General features: G+C 39.3%; 3 non-coding genes across 3 annotated transcripts; all 3 read right to left on the bottom strand.

Moving 5' to 3' along the window:
• Positions 1 to 894: 894 nt before the first annotated feature.
• Positions 895 to 966, bottom strand: Trnah-gug (transfer RNA histidin (anticodon GUG)). Its single transcript has one exon. It is a non-coding gene; the product is annotated as a tRNA-His (tRNA).
• A 6,695-nt stretch (positions 967 to 7,661) lies between these two features.
• Positions 7,662 to 7,733, bottom strand: Trnah-gug (transfer RNA histidin (anticodon GUG)). The gene has a single exon. It is a non-coding gene; the product is annotated as a tRNA-His (tRNA).
• Positions 7,734 to 8,122: 389 nt separating this feature from the next.
• Trnah-gug (transfer RNA histidin (anticodon GUG)) lies at positions 8,123 to 8,194 on the bottom strand. Its single transcript has one exon. It is a non-coding gene; the product is annotated as a tRNA-His (tRNA).
• Between the last annotated feature and the right edge of the window lie 18,436 nt (positions 8,195 to 26,630).

Below are 26,630 nucleotides of genomic sequence, written 5' to 3'. Positions count from 1 at the left end.
GCCAAGTTTTTGGGATACGCCCTAAAGCACCCTCTTAACTGAACTTCATTGCCGTTGGGAATAAAGAACGAATTTGATATCCATATTTCAGTCGAAATATCTGAGATGCCATCCCTCCCCTAATGAGAACATTACCCTGTGGAAGAACATTACCACCAGGAACCGAGAAGGGGCAAATTCTCACGCATCAATGAGTGCTTAGTAGTGAGATAGTATAATATACAATATAATGACCGAAATACTCATCAAAATTGGAGAGTGAGTGGTTTCGGAATCATAACTTGAACGTTGATGAGTGGCCAAGTCAGTTCCCCAACCTCAATCCCATTGGGGACCTATGGGGTGAACTCAAGCGACAAGTTTCACTTTTGGTTGAAGCCAAGCCAGTTCACTTTTGACAAATTACATATGACATTTAACATTTCCCTTTAAAAACTATTTTCCCAAAAAAAAGAATAAGAGTTTCTAGTGTTAAAGTTGTTATTTATTGTTTAATGGGTTTAAGAAACAACCGTTTTTGATGAAAAAAGGTTATTATGAGAAACAAATTTGTGATTTTTTTATGACAAAAATAGGCTGTTCATACATACGAGTACACTGGTTTTACACAAAATTGGCTATGGCTGTAGCCGCTTATTTTAATTGGCGATAGCATTTTGTCCATATAAAATAAGCTATCACTTCGACAAACACCAATTGTTTTTATTAATGGAAGGCTCTAGTATTAATGGCATAGCTTTGGTATATTCCTCTATGCAAAAAAAAACTAACAACACACTTTTTATTTGACCATTATTTTTCATTTTTGAGTTAAAACAGTTTTGCGTAACAAGTAATTATGCTTTTTTCAAAAAAAAGAATAGTCTTCCCCGTGACAATGACCTATTCGGACATTGCCGTGACCAGGATTCGAACCTGGGTTACTACGGCCACAACGTAGGGTCCTAACCACTAGACGATCACGGCTATTGAAGACGTGGAGACGAATGCAAATAACAGCGCACACAAGCCAACCGTAACTACTATGAGTCATGCGCATAACAAGTATACAACAAAAGCATTTATTTTAAAAGCTCACCATCATCACATCGAGAAGCTTGTATCCGTTGGCAAAAGCACTTTTTAATGTCTGCCTATCCAAAGCAAGTTTAACATTTTCGTTCAAGAATTTAGATTAAAACAAAAAAAAAACAAAACAGACAGTGACGCCAGCTGCTGTATGCTGCTTTTGTCGACGCACTCGCAGGCCACATTTGTTACGGTACGGTATGTGTTCTACTATTGTATTGTGAAATAGTGAAAGTTTATCTAAAAATAAATGACTCTATACAATAAACCGTTTGCAACCCCATTCGCTCATGCTGGGAAAAAATGTAGTCTACAAATTTGACACTGTCACAAAAAAGGTGAGGAGTGTGTCAAATGGTAGCATACGGGGTATGGCGAATGGTGCGCAGTTGCTTGTTTTACACCGAAAGAAAACTTGATACTGCAAAGCAACACCGTGAATTTAGACCAAAACTATACCGTATGGTATTTCAAGTGCTTAACATCATCCATACCATTCGGTCATAGTACAATTAAGAGGTAGCGTCATTAGCACAACAGGAAAAGTTTAATTCAAAGCGTATTTAATAAGGTGGCCGCATCAGCACAGCTGATGGATCTTGATATGTCAATTAATTTTTGAATTCGCCTTATAAAAATAATTAATTAATTTTTGAATTCGCCTTATAAAAAATAGAATTATGTTATATAATGTTACGCGTCTAACAACCTTAATTACTATCAGCGTCACTCAGGGAACTTGTGTCGCCTCCGAAAGAGATGCAAAAAGCGCCGAAGAACACAGACAAAATTTACGGCAGTACAATGCCAGACATTAGAATAAGGAAAATAAGGAGCCAACATGCATGACAATAATGGAAGCCAGGCGGGCTGGACAAGTTACCTCCTAGCTGCCATTGTAAGCCCTATTGCAGTCCAGAATGGCGAGAGGACTATGTTCTAGAAATAATTTAGACAGGAAAAATGGTGTTCATCTAGCCATAGGTGTCAATAGCTGATTAACCGTCTATAACTCCTCCTCATCCCCACAAATCATGCGTAAGTCCGTCATGTGTCCAGCGCGACGTCAAAGTCCTGACATTGCAAGAGCCTCAAAGAGGGGTACAAAAACCGTCCTTGTGGTGATTGAGCCCTTTGCTAGTGGTACGCTTAAAGAGTCATGCATTTCACACATGCGATATGTGGTCTCTAGTTACAATCGAAATACACGCTTATGAAGTTGGAAACAATCGAATTGAGCCAGAACTACCCTGGTCTGTATTTGGTAGCTATTTTATCGCTACAATAACCTAGTTAACACAATTTAAACCTGCCACCTTGATGGTTTTGTGGGTAAAGCCTCTGGAGTTAATGGGAATTTTGAACATTTTTATACCCTCCACCATAAGATGGGGGGTATACTAATTTCGTCATTCTGTTTGTAACTACTCGAAATATTCGTCTGAGACCCCATAAAGTATATATATTCTTGATCGTCGTGAAATTTTATGTCGATCTAGCCATGTCCGTCCGTCTGTCCGTCCGTATGTCTGTCGAAAGCACGCTAACTTCCGAAGGAGTAAAGCTAGCCGCTTGAAATTTTGCACAAATACTTCTTATTAGTGTAGGTCGGTTGGTATTGTAAATGGGCCATATCGGTCCATGTTTTGATATAGCTTGTTATGATATCCAACAACTGCGCCAAGTATAGTTCAAATCGGTCCATAACCTGATATAGCTGCCATATAAACCGATCTTGGGTCTTGACTTCTTGAGCCTCTAGAGTGCGCAATTCTTATCCGATCAGAATGAAATTTTGCACGTCGTGTTTTGTTATTATATCCAACAACTGTGCCAAGCATGGTTCAAATCGGTCCATAACCTGATATAGCTGCCATATAAACCGATCTTGGGTCTTGACTTCTTGAGCCTCTAGAGTGCGCAATTCTTATCCGATCAGAATGAAATTTTGCACGTCGTGTTTTGTTATTATATCCAACAACTGTGCCAAGCATGGTTCAAATCGGTCCATAACCTGATATAGCTGCCATATAAACCGATCTTGGGTCTTGACTTCTTGAGCCTCTAGAGTGCGCAATTCTTATCCGATAGGAATGAAATTTTGCACGACGTGTTTTGTTATGATATCCAACAACTGTGCCAAGTATGGTTCAAATCGGCCCATAACCTGATATAGCTGCCATATAAACCGATCTTGGGTCTTGATTTCTTGAGCCTCTAGCGTGCACAATTCTTATCCGATCAGAATGAAATTTTGCACGACGTGTTTTGTTATGATACCCAACAACTGTGCCAAGTATGGTTTAAATCGTTTCATAACCTGATATAGCTGCCATATAAACCGATCTTGGGTCTTGACTTCTTGAGCCTCTAGAGGGCACAATTCTTATCCGATTTGAATGAGTTTTTGCACGAAGTATTTCGTTATGATATCCAACAACTGTGTTAAGTATGGTTGAAATCGGTCGATAACCTGATATAGCTGTCATATAAACAGATCTGGGGATTTGACTTCTTGAGCTTTTAGAGGGCGCAATTCCTATCCGATTTGGCTGAAATTTTGCATGACGTATTTTATTTTTACTTTCAACAACTGTGTCAAATAAGGTTCAAATCGGTTCATAACCTGATATAGCTGCCATATAAACCGATCTGGGATCTTGACTTCTTGACCCCTAGAGGTCGCAATTATTATCCGATATGCCTGAATTGTACGACGGATCCTCTCATGACCATCAACAAACGTGTTTATAATGGTCTGAATCGTTCTATAGCCCGATACAGATCCCATATAAATCGTTCTCTCTATTTTACTTCGTGAGCCCCAATGGACGCAATTCTTATACGAATTGGCTGAAATTTTACACAGGTCTCCAACATATAATTTAATTGTGGTCCGAACCGGACCATATCTTGATATCGTTTTAATAGCAGAGCAACTCTTTTCTTATATCCTTTTTTGCCTAAGAAGAGATGCCGGGAAAAGAACTCGACAAATGCGATCCATGGTGGAGGGTATATAAGGTTCGGCCCGGCCGAACTTTGCACGCTTTTACTTGTTAAATTTGTTTTTCTTAATATATATAATCAAATATTACTAAACTCCTTTCTTATTGCTCTGAATGGTTGAAGCAAATTTGCCGCAAATTTTAAATGTCACGACAAATCGAATCTTCTTCGCCCTATATACAAATTTTGACATATCAAGTTCCCAAAAAAGATGCTTTGTTGTAGCAACTCGCCAATGCGGCCACCTTATAAATGCGCCTTGGTTTAATTAAATAATATTTTTTTTTTTTTTTTGAATGTTAGAAAATTTTATGTACATATATTAAATGTGATTGGAAATTTTATCTTTTTTAATGAAACAATAACGGACTAGACCACTAACCTTTTTTCTTTTTGTCACTCGATTCGTTCACCAACTCAGCTATTTTCATTGAATTGGCGAACGAATCGAGTGACAAACACAAAAATGTGTTAGTGGTCTAGAGAGTAAGTTCTACCAATAATTTTTTAGTTGAATCGGAAACTTTTTTAACCCAATAGCACTGTGTAACTGTCCGTTTTTAAAAAAGTCTAGGCTCTCAAAATTTTGATAAATATTTTCTACATACTGAAGATAAAACTCCCCCACAAACAGTCTTTCGACTACCTTTTTAAATTTCTAGACGCAGTTCTAATCTTATTTATGATCAAAATATGCATTTTAAGGGCATAACGGCTTCGTTAGTATCAATCTCATTATAACACATTCTTGTGTGTTTTCTGTTGGGTTTACATCCTCAATGCATGAATTCATAAAGTTCCTGCCTCGCTACTCTTTTATAACTCGGCAAACAATATTATTCGTTTTTTTGGAAAAACCCCCGGAGTGATCATGGACCCAAACATAAATCTCAAATTCGTGTTCCAGGTGTTTTGCATATGTGAACCATGTTGCATCGAAATCGAGGGTGCGTCCTATACTGTAAACACCGCTGTACCGCTGTAAATTATGATTTCGATTTCTCATCGTTTAAGTAAAAACCAAATAATTATACTTCGTTTAAGCTACGTATTCTGTTCAGCTTTTCAGAGGGAATGCTGTCAAACCCCATGTAAAAAAACGTTGGCTAAAAATAGGCGGAAAAGTAGTTATCAGCTTATAGTTAGGGAAATAACAAAAAAAAAAGAAAGTGGCAACACTTGACACCATTGATGGTATCAGTTTTGTATGTTTTATTGGTTTCAACGGTTCGTTATTTGTTCGTTTTGCGAAAAATAGAATAAAATAGAGAAAACAATAAATGCAGTTAAAAAAAGTGTTTTGGGATTGAAACAAAAACATTTAATTGCTGTCAAATCGCGCGGAACAATTAAAAATTCCGCGACTATTTCGAAGGCAGAATAGAATGCCAACCCTTAGTTGACGATTTTCTATTCCTTAGCGATTATCTTTAAAAGTGGCTACTGAATACCCAATTCGTAAACTTTTCTGTTGTCGCTTTTCAACCAAACGATTTTACGTAATTTTGAAAATTTTTTGGCCATTTGACGCTTAACAATTTTTGCTTTAAATCCCTTCACATTTTGACAATGATTTTTGACGATGAGAGAAATTTGCCTTCAATGAAATATTCATGGGCAAATTTGCAATATAATTAAGGTCATAAGGACGATATTGGAAAACAGTGTTACGTATTTGGCTAAATATAGCAGTACAATATCGGTTTTTGTACCAAACATCGGAGATCTGCTTTAAGATTTATTATTATTTTTGTATGTCAGTAATAGGTATGTAATCCCAACAGAAGTGAAAGTAACCCAAATACAACAACAACAACAACAAATAACCCACTGAATACAAAAACTGTATTTCTTGCTTCTCTCCCATAAGCTGCGTACGTTCAGCTTCTCTCCCATAAACTGAGTATGTTCTTTTCAAGCGAAATGCTGTCAAACTCCATATAAAAACAAGTGAGAGCGTGCTAAGTTCGGCCGGTCCGAATCTTATATACCCTCCACCATAAATCGCATTTGTCGAGTTCTATGCGGTATCTCTTTTTAGGCAAACCAAGAATATTGAATAAAAACTGTTATACTATTGGAGCTATATTAAGTTCAAGTCCGATTCGGACCACAAATAATTGCTGAACATTGTACAAGTCATTGTGTAATATTTCAGTTCATTCGGATAAGAATTGCGCCTTGTAGGGGCTCAAGAAGCAAAATACGATCTTCTGATTTTTTGTTTATATGGGAGCTGTATCAAGCTGTTGATCGATTCAGACCATATTAGACACGTATGTTGAAAGTCATGAGAGAAGCGGTTGTACAAAATTTCTGCCAAATCGAATGAGAACTGCTCCCTCTAGAGGCTCCAGAAGTCAAAATCCCAGATCGGTTTATATGGCAGCTATATCAAAATATGGACTGATTTGGCCCATTCACAATCCCAACCGACTAACACTAATAAAAAGTATTTGTACAAAATTTCAAGCGGCTAGCTTAACTCTTTCGAAAGTTAGCGTGCTTTCTACAGACAGACGGACGGACATGGCTAGATCGACTAAAAATGACATGACGATCAAGAATATATGTATATAGTTTATGGGGTCTTAGACGCATATTTCGAGGTGTTACAGATTTGCACCATACTAAGCACATTTATTGGAAGTCTTAACAAAACACCTTATGCAAAATTTCAGCCAAATTTAATGAATATTGCGCGATCTACTGACGCAAGAAGTCAAGATCCAAGATCGGTTTATATGGTAGCTATATAAATACCACGTGCAAAATTCCAATCAAATCAGATGAAAATTACGCCCCCTAGAGGCTCAAGAAGTCAAGACCCAAGATCGGTTTATATGACAGCTATATCAAAACATATACCAATTTGAACCATATTTAGCGCAGTTGTTGGAAGTAATTCTAAAACACCACGTGCAAAATTTCAGTCAAATCGGACAAGAATTGCGCCCTTCAGAGGCTCAAGAAGTCAAGACCCAATATCGGTTTATATGGCAGCTATATCAAAACATGGACCGATTTGGCCCATTCACAATCCCAATCGACTGACACTAATAAAAAGTATTTGTACAAAATTTCAAGCGGCTAGCTTAACTCTTTTGAATGTAACGGTCCTTTCTACAGACAGACGGACGGACATGACTAGATCGACTTAAAATGACATGACGATCAAGAATATTTGTATATAGTTTATGGGGTCTTAGACGCATATTTCGAGGTGTTACAAACAGAATGACGAAATAAGTACACCCCCATCCCATGGTGGAGAGTATAAAAATGATGCCGCCAATGGTTTCAAGTGTTGCCACTTACATTTTTTATGGTACAAAAAGTTTATTTTATTAGATCTTTAATTACCTGTTATACAACTATTCGGTACGCAGAATGAATAACTATAACCTCAATATTTTTAGGTACAGGACATTTTTTTAAATTGCAAATTCCTGAATAACAAGGGTAATTAAAAGTGTAACTTTCTTTCAAGGTCGTAGTTTTGTTTTGTGAATATTGACCTTGAAATTTAAGAGCACCCTACATAAAAGAGGTACTTCCACCGTGACAATGTTCTATGACAACATTGCCGTGACCAGGATCCGAACCTGGGTTACTACGGCCACAACGTAGGGTCCTAACCACTAGACGATCACGGCTACTGGAAGCTTCTTTCGCGTGGCAGCCAGTTAATTAGTTGGCGTCGCATTGCCCCTCCGCAACATGGAAAGACACAAGTCTTCGTCACTTAGGTGTCTTGAAGCAACTGGTTCTTGAACTTCGAAGAAACAAAAACAGTATTACGCTTAATTATAGAAACACTTGTATAAATGCTGAAATTAAAAAACGTGTTGTTGATGTTTCATCTATTTGCATGTGTTTTTGAGTTTCTGTATAAGTTGCTTTAAAGAATTAAACTTTTAACTATAAAAGGCAACCATTTATACTTAATGGTTTACTATATTGTGATTTCGATAACCATCGGAAAAATAAGCAAAACAAATAAAGAAAAATAATACCTTCTCCGTGACAATGATTATTTCAACATTGCCGTGACCAGGATTCGAACCTGGGTTACTACGGCCACAACGTAGGGTCCTAACCACTAGACGATCACGGCTACCGAAGGCGTGTGGCAAGTGGTGCCAAATACTGTCCAGATGTGGCGCGGGCTCAAGCTTTACATTTTCCAACGCGACAGTTGTAACATTACGTTGCTCTGTTTTATTACTGCCTCCATAGCCAACAGCATGTCTTGGAATATTTTATTACAAAAAAAAGCCGATGCTAAGTTTGTGTATCGCAGCGAAATTTTATATATTTTTACATTAGGTATTCACTCGCATTAGATAATAAATGATGAAACAAAAAAAAAAATATTGCTGAATAATTATTATAATATTACATACCTTTCCTATCTATCTTTATTTGTGACCGTCATATATGGAAATATTTATGTAAATTTTGTTTTTCGGAATCAGAAAATTTCAAAGCTCAGTATTATAAGGGATATCATTTTGAGGTACATATATTCATCGCATACCTATTAAATTAAGTTATTATTGTCGAAATTAACACGCTTACCCCATGCGGCATGTACATAGCCATGGCAATAATTACACAAGACACTACCAAGCAGTAACGAGAAATCACACCGTGTGTGGACAGTGAATGAACAGCGCATCTCATTAAAATTTTATTCAAAATCAGTAAATCATTTCATTTAAGCACACTATTTACCCTGGTAGACCATACCGAAGCAGATTTCGTACATGACGCTGTAATACGGATCATGTGATAGCCAGAAAAATGACCAACAGCAAGCAACAGTGGCAGAAGAAGCACATCACCATTATCCACATTTTACACGAAGAGTAGTCTGTACATATGCGATGTCAGCGTGTATAGCAATGCCATTGTCATGGTGCCGTATGTGACAGTACCCAGACGTAGAATGATAGTACCATAATCATGGCAATATCGCCATCACATATCAGTGGCACTTGCATCTTGATTGACGCGCTTATTCAATGCGTTGACATAATGATCGACAAGAATTGGAATAACGCCGATCGGCACTAACGCTTACCAACAATAAAAGCAATGCGCCGGCGCAGAACACTTTTCATTTTGATCCTGAATTGCAAATGAAATTTCAACGGCGTGGTAGAACTGCTGAATTAAAACCAGTAAAAATGTGTTAAGGTCGGCCATGCCGAATTTTGGATACCCACCACCAAGGATACAATAATCATCCTATTTTATTAAAACTCCACTATTATAACCATATTAAGATCTAAATAGGGGATGGTCCCGATCATTACAAAAAAAAAAAAATACTAATTACAAAATTAGAAGATCGTTTATATGACAGCTATATCTGCAGAGTCTTTTATGATTTATGTTTGGTGTCGGATGTCGGGAGGCTTATAACAACTCACTATTTCAAATTTCAACGAAATAGGGTAGTAATTAAAGCTTTTATGGACTTCAGACCCTTAATCGGCATATCGGGCTATATGGCAACTATATCCACATATTGTCCGACCTGAACTATACTTTGTAGGGTCGGAAATTAATATTTTTATGTGTTGCAAACGGAATGACTTAATGAATATACCACCTATCCTATTTTGGTGGGTATAAAAAAATGCTTTTGGTAAGGTAGGAAAGTCTTAAAGATGCTTTGCGAACATTGAAGAGGAAGCATAGATCTCTAAAAGTTTTCTTAACAGAAAATTTTGAACTTTCGCATACTATGGGATATTTAAAAGGTTCAACTGGGAAGGTTCACTGCTTAATATCGAAATGCACTTAATTAAGTGTTGCTGCTACTAAAGTATACGTTATCTACAATCTGTTTTTTTTAATCTGGCGGATTTGCTAGCTCGTGGACAAATAAAACGCTTTGCTTTATATTTTAACTTTGACCAAAACTTACATTCAACCTAAAAAATTACGTAAAACAAAAAAAATATTTTCGTTTGTTTCTCTTTAGTGACGAGCTCAATGATCGGAGATTTTTTGCAATAAAAAGGAAAGCTAGAGTCCACCACACACACAAACTACTATGGGGCGCGTTTAGTCATTTGGTTAGAATAACATATCGGCTGTTGTATGTGTGAAGGCTTCAAATAATTCATATTATTCATAAATCTATGTATGTCGGAGTTCATAGTTGTGATTTTATTTAATTTCTTGCATTCCAGAAAGTTTTATTATTGAATAGAGCCAGTTTCACGTAGAAAAAATAATGTTCGTGATAACTAACCGATACAATAATTTATCGAGGAGATAAACATTTTGTTAACATATTTATGTTTCTCGTACACTTTTAAGGAAATTTAGAAGATATGTCAGTATTACGCAGCAATCAACGTACTCAACAATTTGCACACATTTTTACTGAAAGTCTTTCGTTTGCCAGTAAGAGAGAGCGTGTGACCGAAAAACATTTAGAGAGATTTTTATATGAGAGGCTGCAATTTTAACCAAAGATCGTAAGAAATAGAAGAGAGGGTTTCTGCTTAACATATTTACAGTGTTAACTATTAGTCAAGCGATATACTATTTTCGTAGCATGGTATTTTACTAAAAGATCTTTAATTGTCGAAAATAAATATTCCAAGGAAACTTTTGTTCCATATGAAGTAAAAGAAGGCGCAGCGGAGTGGGCCCGGATCAGCTAGTATGGAGATATATGTGACTAACGAATTTATTTGAAGGAAAAAAGTCAATTTTTACAAAAAAAGCTAAGATTCTTTATTTAGCCGACAAACGTGTTGTTTGAGAATATTTTTTAAGACCTGGTTATGCTCTCATAAACATACCATATATGTAGGAAAACGTATCAAGTGTTTTCTTTTGACTTAAGGCCTGGTTATGCTCTTGTAAATGTACCGTAAATGTTGAATAATTTTATCGTAAGTAAAAAAACGTAGCATTTGACATTACAAATAAAACAAGTAAAAAGGCGTTAAGTTCGGCCGGGCCGAACTTTGGATACCCACCACCTCGGAAATATACGTAAACCACCTTGGAAATATACGTAAACCATCTTTCATCAAAATCCGGTGAAAATTGTATACCTTTTGTCCCATAGCAGTTATATCAAAATATGTTCCAATTTTGACCAAATACTTATAACTACAAGTCATTGTTCAATTGTGTATAACAAAATATTGGTCTTTTTAGTAGCTTTATCTAAAAATAAACCGATCTGAGCTACATACGACACGGATTTCGAAAAGCCTAACATAAGTCACTGTGTCAAATTTCAGTGAAATCGGATTATAAATGCGCCTTTTATGGTGCCAAAACTTTAAATCGAGATATCGGTCTATTTGGCAGCTATATCCAAATCTAAACCGATTTAGCCCAAGTTTCAGAAATATTTCGAAGGGCCTAACTCAACTCACTGTCCCAAATTTCGGCGAAATCGGACAATAAATGCGCCTTTTATGGACCCAAAACCTTATATCGAGAGATCGGTCTATATGGCAGCTATATTCAAATCTGGACTGATCTGGGCCATATTGCAGAAGGAAGTCGAAGGGCTTAACCTAACTCACTGTCCTGAATTTCGGCGACACCGGACAATAAATGCACCTTTTATGAGCCCAAAACCTGAAATAGAGAGATTGGTCTTAATGGCAGCTATATCCAAATCTTAGCCGATCTGTGGCATATTGAAGGATTATGTCGAGGGGCTTAACTTAACTCACTGTCCCAAATTTCGGCGACATCGAACAATAAATGAGCATTTAATGGGCCCAAAACATGAAATCGAGGGATCGGTCTATATGGCAGCTATATCCAAAACTGGATCGATCTGCACCAAATTAATGAGGGATATCAAAGATCCTAACACAATTTACTGTCCCAAATTTCAGCAAAATCGGATAATAAATGTGGCTTTTATGGGCCTAAGACCCTAATCGGCAGATCGGCCTATATGGCAGCTATATCCAAATCTGGACCGATCTGAGCCAAATTGACGAAGGATGTCGAAGGGCCTAACACAACTCACTGTCCCAAATTTCAGCAAAATCGGATAATAAATGTGGCTCTTATGGGCCTATGACCCTAAATCGGAGGATCGGTCTATATGGCAGCTATATGGAAATCTGGACCGATCTGAGCCAAATTGACGAAGGATCTCGAAGGGCCTAACACAACTCACTGTTCCAAATTTCAAAATCGGATAATAAATGTGGCTTTTATGGGCCTAAGACCCTAAATCGGATGATCGGCCTATATGGCAGCTATATCCAAATCTGGACCGATCTGAACCAAATTGACGAAGGATATTAAGGGGCTTAACGCAAGTCACTGTCCCGAATTTCAGCAAAATCGGATAATAAATGTGGCTTTTATGGACCCAAAACCTAAAACCGAGAGATCGGTCTATATGACAGCTATATCCAAATCTGGACCGATCTGAGCGAAATTGACAAAGGATGTCGAAGGTCCTAACACAATTCACTGTCCCAAATTTCAGCAAAATCGGATAATACATGTGGCTTTTATGGGCCTAAGATCCTAAATCGGAGGATCGGTCTATATGGCAGCTATATCCAAATCTGGATCGATCTGGTCCAAATTGACGAAGGATGTCCAGGGGCCTTACACAACTCACTGTCCCAAATTTCATCAAAATAGGATAATAAATGTGGCTTTTATGGGCCTAAGACTCTAAAACGGCGGATCGGTCTATATGGGGGCTATATGAAGATATAGTCCGATATTGCCCATCTTCGAACTTAACCTGCTTATGGATAAAGAAAGAACCTGTGCAAAATTTCAGCTCAATATCTCTATTTTTAAAGACTGTAGCGTTATTTCAACAGACAGACGGACGGACATGTCTAGATCGTCTTAGATTTTTACGCTGATCAAGAATATATATACTTTATAGGGTCGGAAATGAATATTTCGATGTGTTGCAAACGGAATGACAAAATTAATATACCCCCATCCTTCGGTGGTGGGTATAAAAAGCATAAAATTTTTTTAGGCATAAAGACCTGAAGGTGACTGATAGACTGTGTCTTCCTGGATATTGAGGGAGCATTTTAAACCTTTGAGGTTGGTACGATAGTTGTAGTTGCTGTTGTAGCAGTGTGTTGTACACTGAGGCGGCAGCCCTTGTCCATGCAGAACTTTATCAGCTCAATCCAGTACGTACAACCGGCAGCCATGGGATTGCGATTACGATAGTCTCCGTCCTGAGTTTAACTTGTTGGACGGACTGAATGCTACGTGGCAGTATCATTAAAGCGGGCTTCACCGAAAGAGTGGTCAGAAGGCGGTGGACGAGTGACGCCTCATTGAGGGGTGCTCTCGTCAACTCCCTGGAACCTATTGATAAACGAAATTCTGATGGATCTCAACAGTGATGACAATGATCGCATATGCGGACGTCGTCGTACTACTGATCCTAAGCAAATTTCTGTCGACTATCAGCATTATCATGGAAATTTCAACAGGATGACTATCGAGATGGACTACGAGAAATGGGTTAAAGATGAACCCAGGAAAGTCAGATATGGTCGTCTTCACTCGGAGATATAAATAAGCGGATTTAAGAATCTCATCTTTGGACGGGATCACCCCGCTGTTGTCGGAGGAGGCTAAATATCTGGGTCAAGTCCTCGATTCGAAACTGTCCTGGAAAAGGAATCGGGATAAAAGAAACCGACAAGTTCTGTGCGCACACTACACTTGTATTGTGAGAGCAATGCTGACATGTGAAGCACTGGTATGGTGGAAGCCGGCGGAGACCTCAGTCTTCACAGATGGCTACAAGATGGAGTCAGGGACTGAATTTGAAGTACTCTCCGAGATACTCAACATCTGTATGTCGGTGAGACTGTCGGACGCGTGTATGTTCTTTCAGGCAGAAGTATGCTATATAACGATGGCCACAAAAAATCTGATAGATAGATAGGCGCTTGCCGCGGACTCTCTTCTTGTTATTTCTTCTTATATTATCCCTTTTTTTCCTTTTCACCCACTCGCTAGGGTATCGATAAATTGTATTTTATTTTTATCAATAAATTGTATTTTAAATAATTTTAGTTTTGAAATTTATTTAAACTCCAATTTTTATCAGCTGACACGAAAACGGAACTTAAAATTTTGTTTTTATTGAATTCTACTTTCCGGTTACTGTCGACAGACTTTCGCTAACCTTAAACCAAAAGGTGAGTTCACATGGTGGCTAGTCTGACCTGTGGTGAAAAGGAAATGAAAAAGTGAGAAAAATGTGATAAGAAGAAATTACAAGAAGAGTTGGGGGTAAGCACCAATGCGGTGCCGTCGTATGCGTTAATACCGCCACGTCAGCGCTAATCTCACTGTACTAGAACCCATGGTCTTGAGAGCCGCCATATATAGTGATTTCGACAACAGAATTTCTTTCGCGTCTATCATTATGGTACAGAGCTGTGCCTGAAATGTTGTGTGTACAGTTGTATAGCCTCAATTCTGTCCCCGTTTGCATCTTGGAGGTATCTATAAAGACGGAAGTATCATTCTCTACAAACATAGTATTCGCTTCCTGCTCCTCCCTCCCTGGAAAGCGAATCCCGAAATCCCAAGAAATCTGAAACCCTCCTCAGTGTTCCTTCCGCTTCCATAGTGTCTAGAAGAGAACTTTGACGGTATACTATATTTTCCTGTATGCCAAGTTCCTCAGCCTAACTGCAGCCTTGAAGACACAGTTCGGAATATTAACCTTAATATATTGCATACCTAGCATTGCTATCATTCTCCTTCTGACTACACTATCTCCAAAGTCCGCGTTGATAGTACTGCCACGTAGCGTACAGTCCGTCCACAGGGAGAAACTCGGGTGGATCCCCGTGCAGCTAAGAGCGGTGACCGTCGACCTATCTCCCCAGAGTTCAATGCCCTCTCAATATTCAGGAAGGCCTCCATCGCTTACTCCTTCATTTAAAGAGACGTCTCGATTTCTCGCGTCACTGCGTGGAGAACCGTCTTCTACTACCTGTGTCCTTGAGGTATGCCTGAAGTTCCCCAACGTCAGACCCTTCCTCACCTTCAAATCTTTTTTGTTGATAAAATTGTTTTATTTGAAATGTCGAATGCTACGTTTTGTAATAAGCATAATTGCATTTTTACATTTACGATACATTTGTTCTACACTTACAAGAGCATAATCAGGCCTTAAGACTGAAAGAATGTAAAATAAAAGACAAAATATTTCTTGACAAAAATCAAAGGCTTCTAAGTTATAGTAAAAATTGATTTTCAATGGAAGAGTAGGAAATTCTCTACAGAGGGCATAGAGTCGTTGCTTAATATCTACCAAGTAGTTTAGTATTTTTATTTAAGGGGGCGCCAAAGAATACCCTGTACCACAGTAGTGGTGTAGGGTTTAAAAACTTCCGAGCGGTGAGTTGGGCATGGAGGGGGTCGAGAGTTGGCGCATTTAGAGGGGGAAGTCCCCATGTTTGTTTTTCTCTCCAGTCAGTTGCCATTATGCTCTAGTCTTGGGGGCATCACACCTTCGCCGTCGAGAGCTTTTTTTCTAACGGTCGCTCACTAGTTGCTACACAAAATGCCTTCCGCGTTCGCTTTAGGTTAGGTTGAGTTAGGTTTAAGTGACAGTCTGCAATCAGACTCACTTAGACGTGTTCGTCCATTGTGATACCACAAGAACAGAAGAAGGAAGATGCCTTCTAGTTGAACCATCCAGATCGCTTTAAAAAAGCCCAGTATCAGTAAATGTTCACATCCGCTAAATCAGACAGGTTCTCAAAGAAAGTGGAACTCCGTCTAACTGCTAGTGCGGACACACACACACTGATGGCGTTCGATAGTCTTTTCTTCTTCCATGTCGTCATAGCTTCTGCGAAAGTCGTTGCAAACTTCAGTCTGTCAGCTTGTTTTCCGATTAGACAGTGACCTGTTATGGTGGACACAATGACTGAGACGTCTGTTCTAGCCTATGACAGCAAAGCAGTAGACCTCTTCAAGTCTAAATTAGACCACATAGGTTTGGAATGCTCACAGCCCCCTCTTTGTGACCATCTATCATACGTTGTTCTTCGGGCCTGGTCCTGAAAACGTTGCTTACATGTCGCTAGAGCCATACCCACAGATTCCAGTATCCCAGGAATGTGTAGGATAGTTCCTAGTCTCGCAATTCCCTGGGATATCTCTGTGGCCCGGCACCTGGAACAGGTGAATTTTGAACTGTTCAGCCATCTCGTTGAGAGATCTGCGACAGTCGAGGGCGGTTTTTATGTTCAGAAATACAGGGATTAAATGGATGCCTGGCTGTCTGAGAAGATATTTATGCCAATCGTCGTAATGACATTATATCTTAGCCATTCCAGCACTTCCTTAATTACAAGGATCTCTGCTTGATACACACTGCAGTGGTCGGGTAACCATTTCGATATGAACAGTTCTAGAGTACACCCCAAAGCCCAGCTGGTCGTTTAGTTTGGAACCATCCGTATAGATGTCTGTGTAACTTTTGTTACCAAGGATATCGTAGTTTTAATCGATTCTAATCCACACTACCTGAAATATCGGATATTGTATCAAGGATAACACAGTGTCGCAACATGACCAATGAGAAAGCTTTCTTAACCTCACGGCAGTGGTCGCTGCAAATTGCGGCTACCCACACAATGTATAGACGCATAAGATGTAGCATTAAATTCAGTGCATCAAATGGTGGCGTCCTCAGTGCGGCTGTGATGCACAAACAAGCCATCTTTTGGATCCGGTTAAGTATTGAGTGGACTTTTGAAGCGCCGTCCACCAGACCACAACACCATATAGCATAATAGGTCTGACAATTGCAGTATATACCCAATGCATGACACGTGGTCTAAACCGCCAACTTTTGCCAATGGCTCTCTTGCATATGTATAGGGCAAGAGTTGCCTTTGTTGCCCTTTTTAAAATGTTAAATTTGGAGCTCAATTTCCTGTCCGGTAAAACACCCAGGTATTTTGCCCTTTCTGTAAATTTCTGTAAATGGAACATTCTCTGCACCCAAGGAGACATGTTCCGCCGTAGGCAACTTGTATCTCCTGCTGAAAAGAACAATTTCTGTTCTGCACGGATTTATAATCAGACCACATTCGGTAGCTCACTTTGCTGTTGCACGTAGAGCTTTCTGACGTATATCTATAAGAGTGCAAGGAAATTTCCCCTAACCGCTATTGCCACGTCATCAGCCTACGCAACCACTTTTACACCTTTTTGTTCCAGAGAAAATAATTTATTGTTAATGGCTATATTCCAAAGTAGAGGAGACAGTACTCCTCCTTGAGGTGTTCCTCTGCTGACACATCTTTTTAGATCCACAGATCCCAAGCCTGCCGTAATGCATCTTTCAGTAAGTAAGTTATTAATAAACTTTCTTACTGTAGAGTTGATGCCTAGAAACTCCAACTCCTTCGGTTTTACATTATTGAAAGCACCTTCAATGTTAAGAAATGCGGCCATTGTATATTCCTTGAAAGCGAGAAGACCCCAGATGTAGCCGACTAGGTCGTGAAGGGCTTACTATATGCATGATATGTTTCTATCAACCTAAGATATGTTTCTATCAACCTCTCAAGGTTCTTCAGCATAAAAGTTGACAGACTAATAGGACGAAAATCTTTCGCCTTCGTGTGGTAGGGTTTTCCAGCTTTCGGAATGAAAATGACCTTTGTGTCCCTCCATCCTCCAGCCTAGAGGCATCAGATGTATCCTCCACAGAGCTGCAGAGTTCTACCCTGGACTTTTTCTGAGCCTTTCTCAGCTCGCCCTTATATATTCTTAACTCACCCTTATAGATGTCCCAGTCGTGTGGTGCTCTTGTGCCTTTTGCTCTGTTGAAGAGTTTTCTGTAGTCCTTCCTTAGACCAACCAGCTCTGGAGTCCACCATGACGGTCGCTGTTTGCCCCTTGGCTTGCCATTGCGTCATGCTGACACAAGTCATTCAAGGCCTTCGTGATCCGCTTGACCACTATGTCTATGTCCTCCGTAGTTTCCACTTCCTTTTCTGGTCTAGAAGGGATAGACGTGCAGAATTTGTGCCGAAAATTATCCCAATTATCCCAAACTTCCCCATATCTGGTGATGGGCATTAGCATCACATCCTACAATGAGGCTCTTCTTCCCTACAGAAGCGGCTTCAACCAACGACTTAAGGTTTAATTTGGGAATCTCTGAATCGTGTGCCATATATAGGGAAGCCAGCCAGCAATGAGACTTGTTTATTTCAAAGCTGGCTACTACTAAAGGAGGAGAAAAACATTTAGACTACCCTTTGCAAGAATACAGGCTCTGTGTCCCCATTCCCCGTACCCTTGAGAAGTTTAAATCTTCTTAGTCCTTTAGTGCCGGCGAAGGGGCCTTACAATGGTGGAGATTTATCTGTAGAAACCGGGCCCTAGTCAGGATTCAGAGATTCCACCACTGTAGTGTTTGCCTCGTCTTCTGACTCTACCAGGAGTTCATCCTCACAAGATTCGTTAGAACTTGTCATGATGAGATTTCGTACGCATCCAGGGGCAGGTGAGAAAGCTGTGGAACCACTCTTCTTCAGGACACTGGTCACTTGCGGTGTGGGCGATTTCTCCTTAGATTCTCCACTAACTGCTGCTGTCGAATTACTTTCTGAGTTCCGTTCTTCCCCGCTGGCGCGCACTTTGAGCCTAGTCCAACTTTGTGACCCACCTACACAGGGCTTGTCGGGTGCCGTTTCGATGCCACCCCCCCTCCCCAGACTTTAGCGATGTGGTCGATAGTTCCTCAGACAAGCGTTCAGCAACAACTGATGATTCGTCTCTTGATTCTCAAGCCCCACCGCTTCTATAGACCTTCAGTTTCAACTTGTTGAATCCGTAGGATACAACCCTGCGAGTTCTGCGAGACAGCCGGAGATTAGTACAAATACCGCATGTCTCCGGTCACCATCAGTCTCATCCAATCTACCAATCTTCCAGGCGGTGGTTGAAAGATGGGGATTACATTGCCTTAGCCTTCCAAGTATCGCTTCAGGATCTGAGGGAATCCTTCGTATCTAAGCATGCGCCATTGGACGAGAAGGAATAACTTCTTTCTTGACTGGATCTAGTGCTGTACCTGACCAGATCCCACCATCTTTTTTAGCGCACAACGATACATTTCAACTGAGCGTTTATCCCCGAAGGCAATTACTCTGTATCGGCTTCACTTCCAGCCTGCATTGTAAAAAACAGCCTGCATTGTAAAAATTCCGCAAGGACATCGGAGTATACCGGTGACAGTCCATTGACTATCTGACTCCAATTATTTCTAGGTATGCAGCCCTGTTCTTCTCCCTTGTCGACAACTGCCATCGCCAAACTGTCCGTAGCGACATTAGCAAAGGTCCTTGGACCCATCTTACTGTTGTTCGCTCTAGTTCTTTTAGGCATGGGATGCCCTCCAAGTGACCGCAGCCTTTTGGCTGACTGCGGTGCAGTTTCCGAATCTAGACGTGTAGCCTTTGAGGTAGCCTGTGCAGCGAATTCCTGAGCCCAATTTAGGGAGTCTCCCTCCCTATTAGTGAGAATCTTAGGATTCGTACCTAGCCTCTCAATAAACCTGAGAAGGATGCGTCTTCTATTAATCCAACATCTTAAAGAGCGTGTTGGTTTGCCGGGGAAGGCCTATGGCCTATGCAAATTATGGGCATGCGAAGAAAGAATAGGTTTGGCCTTGTCTTTTACAGTCGAACCAGGTGTCTTCGACAAAAGCCCCATCTGACCAGTCGTCTGTCGGCTAGTGGAGCCTGGAGCAGCCGCTCCACCAGTCGAGGTTTCAGTAGCAGACAACATGCTACGGCCTGATACCACCACCGCAGCTGTTGGGTCTTTGGAGTCCATTCTAAGCCTACTCCCGGGCTCTAGATCTGCCGTTCCACTGGAAACAGACGCAGATCATCAACCACCTAATGTATACCTCTATCGCAGATATCCTTGAGTGACTTGAATTTTTCTTCCAAAAATAATGACCTATTACGTGTTACAGGAAAATTCTTGCGGCGTTAAATAACAATACGTCCGTTCCACACAACGGTTCAAACAAGAATCCGCGTTCGCTTTGAAATTCCTCACAAACTTGTTCCTGACCTTAATTCGATTTTGTCGTGGGTGAACTCATTTCGGGAAGTGTCGCTAAACTCAGAATGTACTTCAACGGACCCTCAGAACTCCGGAAAAAAATCGAAAGAGTGCTATGGGAAATTCCGACACCACTGTTCGGTGAATTTTTCAACAAAACCTTAAATGTCATCGTCATAAATTAGCTGTTGTGCAAGAATTCAAAGAATGCGATTTTGTTGCCCGTCAAACTGCATGTGAAATGCTGATTGACGCTTTATCTCTCTCAGGCGATCTCCAATGACCGGCACGCTCTCCAGATTTGAGTTCGTGCAATTTCTTCTTATTGTGATATTTGAAATCCCTTGCTTATGTCGATCGACCACGGACCATAACACACCTTAAAAACAACATTCGCGACGCCATTGGCAACATATATGCTGCAAAGAGTGGACACCGATTTCAAAAATTAACTTAATCAATGCATGCGCAATGGGTGTCGCCATTTTCCCGATGTCTTTTCAAGACTGCATGAAAAAATTGGGAAAATGAATTCCCAAATAAAAAAAAAAAATTAAAACAATAACTGAAATTCTTTCGTTTTTATTGACCTTTAAATTAAGTACGTTTCTCTAGCCCACCCTGCATCAGTATTACACCGAAATCTGATTCGATTTGTTTAAAATTTCACAAATATTTTCCTCACTTACCAATGTCTGTGGTGTATTTCGGCCCAATGTGGTATACTTCGGTTGTTCACTCTGGCGCAAGCATTTACAAGGGAAATTTTTAAAACTATATTTATCTGAACAATATCCGAATTTAAACCGAACCGATTTTTTTTAAACTCCAAAGCAATGTTTTCAGTAAATTTCAGCCAAATCATGTGTTAAACATTGATGTTGTATCACTTTGAAGAAATGTCTTAAACACCTTATATATACACAGAAAAAAATAACTCTTAGAAAAAACCAACTGCCAAATTTCAATGTGAAACTTTAAATTCTCAACGCATTTTTAGCATTGAATCGAAGACATAATTTGTTGAAGTACGTAAGTAAGTCTCTACAAGAGACTTGACGGACAAAATTATTGATATTTTGTTGACTTTCAACAAATTCTTTAGTTGAGGTAGTTGTTAAAATAGGCGTACTACCACGTAGCGCATAAAACTCCCACGCCATTCATCACTTGCAAACACAAGTTCGAGTCCCCCGGTCGGTAAAAAAAAAGTTATATTTATGTTCATTAAAATTAATTTCAAATTCGGCATAAAAAAGCATGAATTTCGAATTCAGAAAAACAATTTTAGAGTGGTTTTTACCTTTTTATACCCTCCACCATAGGATGGGGGGTATACTAATTTCGTCATTCTGTTTGTAACTACTCGAAATATTCGTCTGAGACCCCATAAAGTATATATATTCTTGATCGTCGCGACATTTTATGTCGATCTAGCCATGTCCGTCTGTCTGTCGAAAGAACGCTAATTTCCGAAGGAGTAAAGCTAGCCGCTTGAAATTTTGCACAAATATTACTTATTAGTGTAGGTCGGTTGGTATTGTAAATGGACCATATCGGTCCATGTTTTGATATAGCTGCCATGTAAACCGATCTTGGGTCTTGACTTCTTGAGCCTTTAGAGGGCACAATTCTTATCCGATTTGAATGAATTGCACGAAGTATTTCGTTATGATATCCAACAACTGTGCCAAATATGGTTCAAACAGATCTGGGGACTGGACTTCTTGAGCTTCTACAGGGCGCAATTCCCATCCGATTTGGCTGAAATTTTGCATGACGTATTTTATTCTCACTTTCAACAACTGTGCCAAATAAGGTTCAAATCGGTTCATAATCTGATATAGCTGTCATATAAACCGATCTTGGGTCTTGACTTCTTGAACCTCTAGAGGGCGCAATTCTTATCCGATTTGAATGAATATTTGCACGAAGTATTTTGTTATGATATTCAACAACTGTATTAAGTATGGTTCAAATCGGTTCATAACCTGATATAGCTGCCATATAAACCTCTAGAGGTCGCAATTATTATACGATTTGCCTGAAATTATGTATGACGGATCCTCTCATGACCATCAACATACGTATTTATTATGGTCTGAATCGGTCTATAGCCTGATACAGCTCCCATATAAATCGATCTCTCTATTTTACTTCTTGAGCCCCCAAAGGGCGCAATTCTTATTCGAATTGGCTGACATTTTACACAGGTCTCCAACATATAATTTAATTGTGGTCCAAACCGGACCATATCTTGATGTCGCTCTAATAGCAGAGCAAATCTTTTTTATATCCTTTTTTGCCTAAGAAGAGATGCCGGGAAAAGAACTCGACAGATGCGATCCATGGTGGAGGGTATATGAGATTCGGCCCGGCCGAACTTAGCACGCTTTTAGTTGTTTTTATCTAAATTAATTGAGCCACTTATTACTGTGCAGTAGTACTTATTAATTTATTTCATTGTAAAGAAGATGATGTCGGTAGGCCGAGGATGCGTGCAAAACAACCATACATGAGATCGTGAGTTCAGTTAATACTCTGCGGCACCAAAATTATTAACATTTTTAAGGGTAGTAGTAGAGAGAGTGACAGAGAAAAACCCGAGAGCTAAGAGCGAACAAAGATAATAAAAACACCACCGGCGGGTTGGTAGATGGTTTTTTGTCTTGCTTATGGATATATTGTTGTTGTTGTTATTTCTTGGCTTGCAAAGAGTGCCTTTCAACAACAAATTAGTACTTTGGGTCGTTGAGATTCAAGATAAATTGTTGCAGGAAAATTAACAATTTGCGTAGTTGTTTTTTCAATCAAAGTTGTTGTTTTTCAAAATTATTTTAATCTGTGCGCAGCGATCGGTGACCGGAATGTCCACATACAAATGTGGCTACAACATCATTAACAACAACTGATTTCGAAAACTGTAAATCCCTTCCCAGAATTTCTTTTGCGTTTATCGGTATGGCAAATAGCTCTCCCTGAAATGTTGTGTGTGTCGCAGTCTCCTGAAACCGTCCTCAGTCTGCCCACCGCATCCATAGTGTCCAGAAGGGAAACTTGGCCGTATTCTGTCTCCCCGTGCGGCACATCTCCTCGTTGTTAAATGCCCTCTCAATATTCGAGAAGGCCGCCATTGCGTACTCCTTCAGTTGGAGAGACGTCTCAACTCTTCAAGCATGACTGCATGGAGGACCGTTTTCTTCGACCTGCCCTTGAGTTATGCCTGAAGTTCTTCGAAGTTAGATCCCTCTCACATTCAAGTTTTTTTTTTTTTGTTAAAAAAATTGTTTTGTTTGAAATGTTACGTTTGGCAATAACCATAATTGCCTCTTTACATTTACGATACTTTTGTTCTACATTTACGAGAGCATAAACAGGCCTTAAAGTAACATATTTTGTTGAAGTTTTTCACAACTAAAAACAGAGTACCCTGCTTTACCAACAATGTCATATATTGCGTCATTTTATTTACAAGTCTAGCGGATTCGCTAGCTTGTATACATAAAACATTCTTCTCGCTAAATGCTTTGTACTTTAAACGTTGGCAGCACTAATATACCTCCAAAATAATGAAATATCAACAAAATAAATAAAATAAGTCATTTAGATTTAAATAAATGCTTCTTGTAGTCCATATACGTGATTTTATTAAATTCCTCAGCAATTTTTGTATTCCAGAACGTTTAATCATTGTTTAATGTTGCTTTCTTTCTTATTTAGTCATTCAGATAGTTTTTGTTTTAATAAATGGCGATAGTAAGCGACAATAAGATTAGCCGCTTAGCTAATCGGTGATAGCTCTTTTTTCCCATACAAACTTAGCGAGAAAATCCACTTACTGTTACTTACTTGAATTGGCCATTACAGAAAATGTATACCTTTAGCAGGACGTAGAATGCCCAAGCGCCTCGATCTTCTGCTCTTCTTCTCCAATTTCTGCCACCCAATTTACAAGGGAAATTTTTAAAACTATATTTATCTGAACAATATCCGAATTTAAACCGAACCGATTTTTTTTAAACTCCAAAGCAATGTTTTCAGTAAATTTCAGCCAAATCATGTGTTAAACATTGATGTTGTATCACTTTGAAGAAATGTCTTAAACACCTTATATATACACAGAAAAAAATAACTCTTAGAAAAAACCAACTGCCAAATTTCAATGTGAAACTTTAAATTCTCAACGCATTTTTAGCATTGAATCGAAGACATAATTTGTTGAAGTACGTAAGTAAGTCTCTACAAGAGACTTGACGGACAAAATTATTGATATTTTGTTGACTTTCAACAAATTCTTTAGTTGAGGTAGTTGTTAAAATAGGCGTACTACCACGTAGCGCATAAAACTCCCACGCCATTCATCACTTGCAAACACAAGTTCGAGTCCCCCGGTCGGTAAAAAAAAAGTTATATTTATGTTCATTAAAATTAATTTCAAATTCGGCATAAAAAAGCATGAATTTCGAATTCAGAAAAACAATTTTAGAGTGGTTTTTACCTTTTTATACCCTCCACCATAGGATGGGGGGTATACTAATTTCGTCATTCTGTTTGTAACTACTCGAAATATTCGTCTGAGACCCCATAAAGTATATATATTCTTGATCGTCGCGACATTTTATGTCGATCTAGCCATGTCCGTCTGTCTGTCGAAAGAACGCTAATTTCCGAAGGAGTAAAGCTAGCCGCTTGAAATTTTGCACAAATATTACTTATTAGTGTAGGTCGGTTGGTATTGTAAATGGACCATATCGGTCCATGTTTTGATATAGCTGCCATGTAAACCGATCTTGGGTCTTGACTTCTTGAGCCTTTAGAGGGCACAATTCTTATCCGATTTGAATGAATTGCACGAAGTATTTCGTTATGATATCCAACAACTGTGCCAAATATGGTTCAAACAGATCTGGGGACTGGACTTCTTGAGCTTCTACAGGGCGCAATTCCCATCCGATTTGGCTGAAATTTTGCATGACGTATTTTATTCTCACTTTCAACAACTGTGCCAAATAAGGTTCAAATCGGTTCATAATCTGATATAGCTGTCATATAAACCGATCTTGGGTCTTGACTTCTTGAACCTCTAGAGGGCGCAATTCTTATCCGATTTGAATGAATATTTGCACGAAGTATTTTGTTATGATATTCAACAACTGTATTAAGTATGGTTCAAATCGGTTCATAACCTGATATAGCTGCCATATAAACCTCTAGAGGTCGCAATTATTATACGATTTGCCTGAAATTATGTATGACGGATCCTCTCATGACCATCAACATACGTATTTATTATGGTCTGAATCGGTCTATAGCCTGATACAGCTCCCATATAAATCGATCTCTCTATTTTACTTCTTGAGCCCCCAAAGGGCGCAATTCTTATTCGAATTGGCTGACATTTTACACAGGTCTCCAACATATAATTTAATTGTGGTCCAAACCGGACCATATCTTGATGTCGCTCTAATAGCAGAGCAAATCTTTTTTATATCCTTTTTTGCCTAAGAAGAGATGCCGGGAAAAGAACTCGACAGATGCGATCCATGGTGGAGGGTATATGAGATTCGGCCCGGCCGAACTTAGCACGCTTTTAGTTGTTTTTATCTAAATTAATTGAGCCACTTATTACTGTGCAGTAGTACTTATTAATTTATTTCATTGTAAAGAAGATGATGTCGGTAGGCCGAGGATGCGTGCAAAACAACCATACATGAGATCGTGAGTTCAGTTAATACTCTGCGGCACCAAAATTATTAACATTTTTAAGGGTAGTAGTAGAGAGAGTGACAGAGAAAAACCCGAGAGCTAAGAGCGAACAAAGATAATAAAAACACCACCGGCGGGTTGGTAGATGGTTTTTTGTCTTGCTTATGGATATATTGTTGTTGTTGTTATTTCTTGGCTTGCAAAGAGTGCCTTTCAACAACAAATTAGTACTTTGGGTCGTTGAGATTCAAGATAAATTGTTGCAGGAAAATTAACAATTTGCGTAGTTGTTTTTTCAATCAAAGTTGTTGTTTTTCAAAATTATTTTAATCTGTGCGCAGCGATCGGTGACCGGAATGTCCACATACAAATGTGGCTACAACATCATTAACAACAACTGATTTCGAAAACTGTAAATCCCTTCCCAGAATTTCTTTTGCGTTTATCGGTATGGCAAATAGCTCTCCCTGAAATGTTGTGTGTGTCGCAGTCTCCTGAAACCGTCCTCAGTCTGCCCACCGCATCCATAGTGTCCAGAAGGGAAACTTGGCCGTATTCTGTCTCCCCGTGCGGCACATCTCCTCGTTGTTAAATGCCCTCTCAATATTCGAGAAGGCCGCCATTGCGTACTCCTTCAGTTGGAGAGACGTCTCAACTCTTCAAGCATGACTGCATGGAGGACCGTTTTCTTCGACCTGCCCTTGAGTTATGCCTGAAGTTCTTCGAAG

Source organism: Stomoxys calcitrans, chromosome 4 (assembly GCF_963082655.1).
Source record: "Stomoxys calcitrans chromosome 4, idStoCalc2.1, whole genome shotgun sequence".
Classification (NCBI taxonomy): domain Eukaryota; kingdom Metazoa; phylum Arthropoda; class Insecta; order Diptera; family Muscidae; genus Stomoxys; species Stomoxys calcitrans.
The sequence above is the reverse complement of the archived record's forward strand: the minus strand, read 5'-3'. Positions and strand labels throughout refer to the sequence as shown.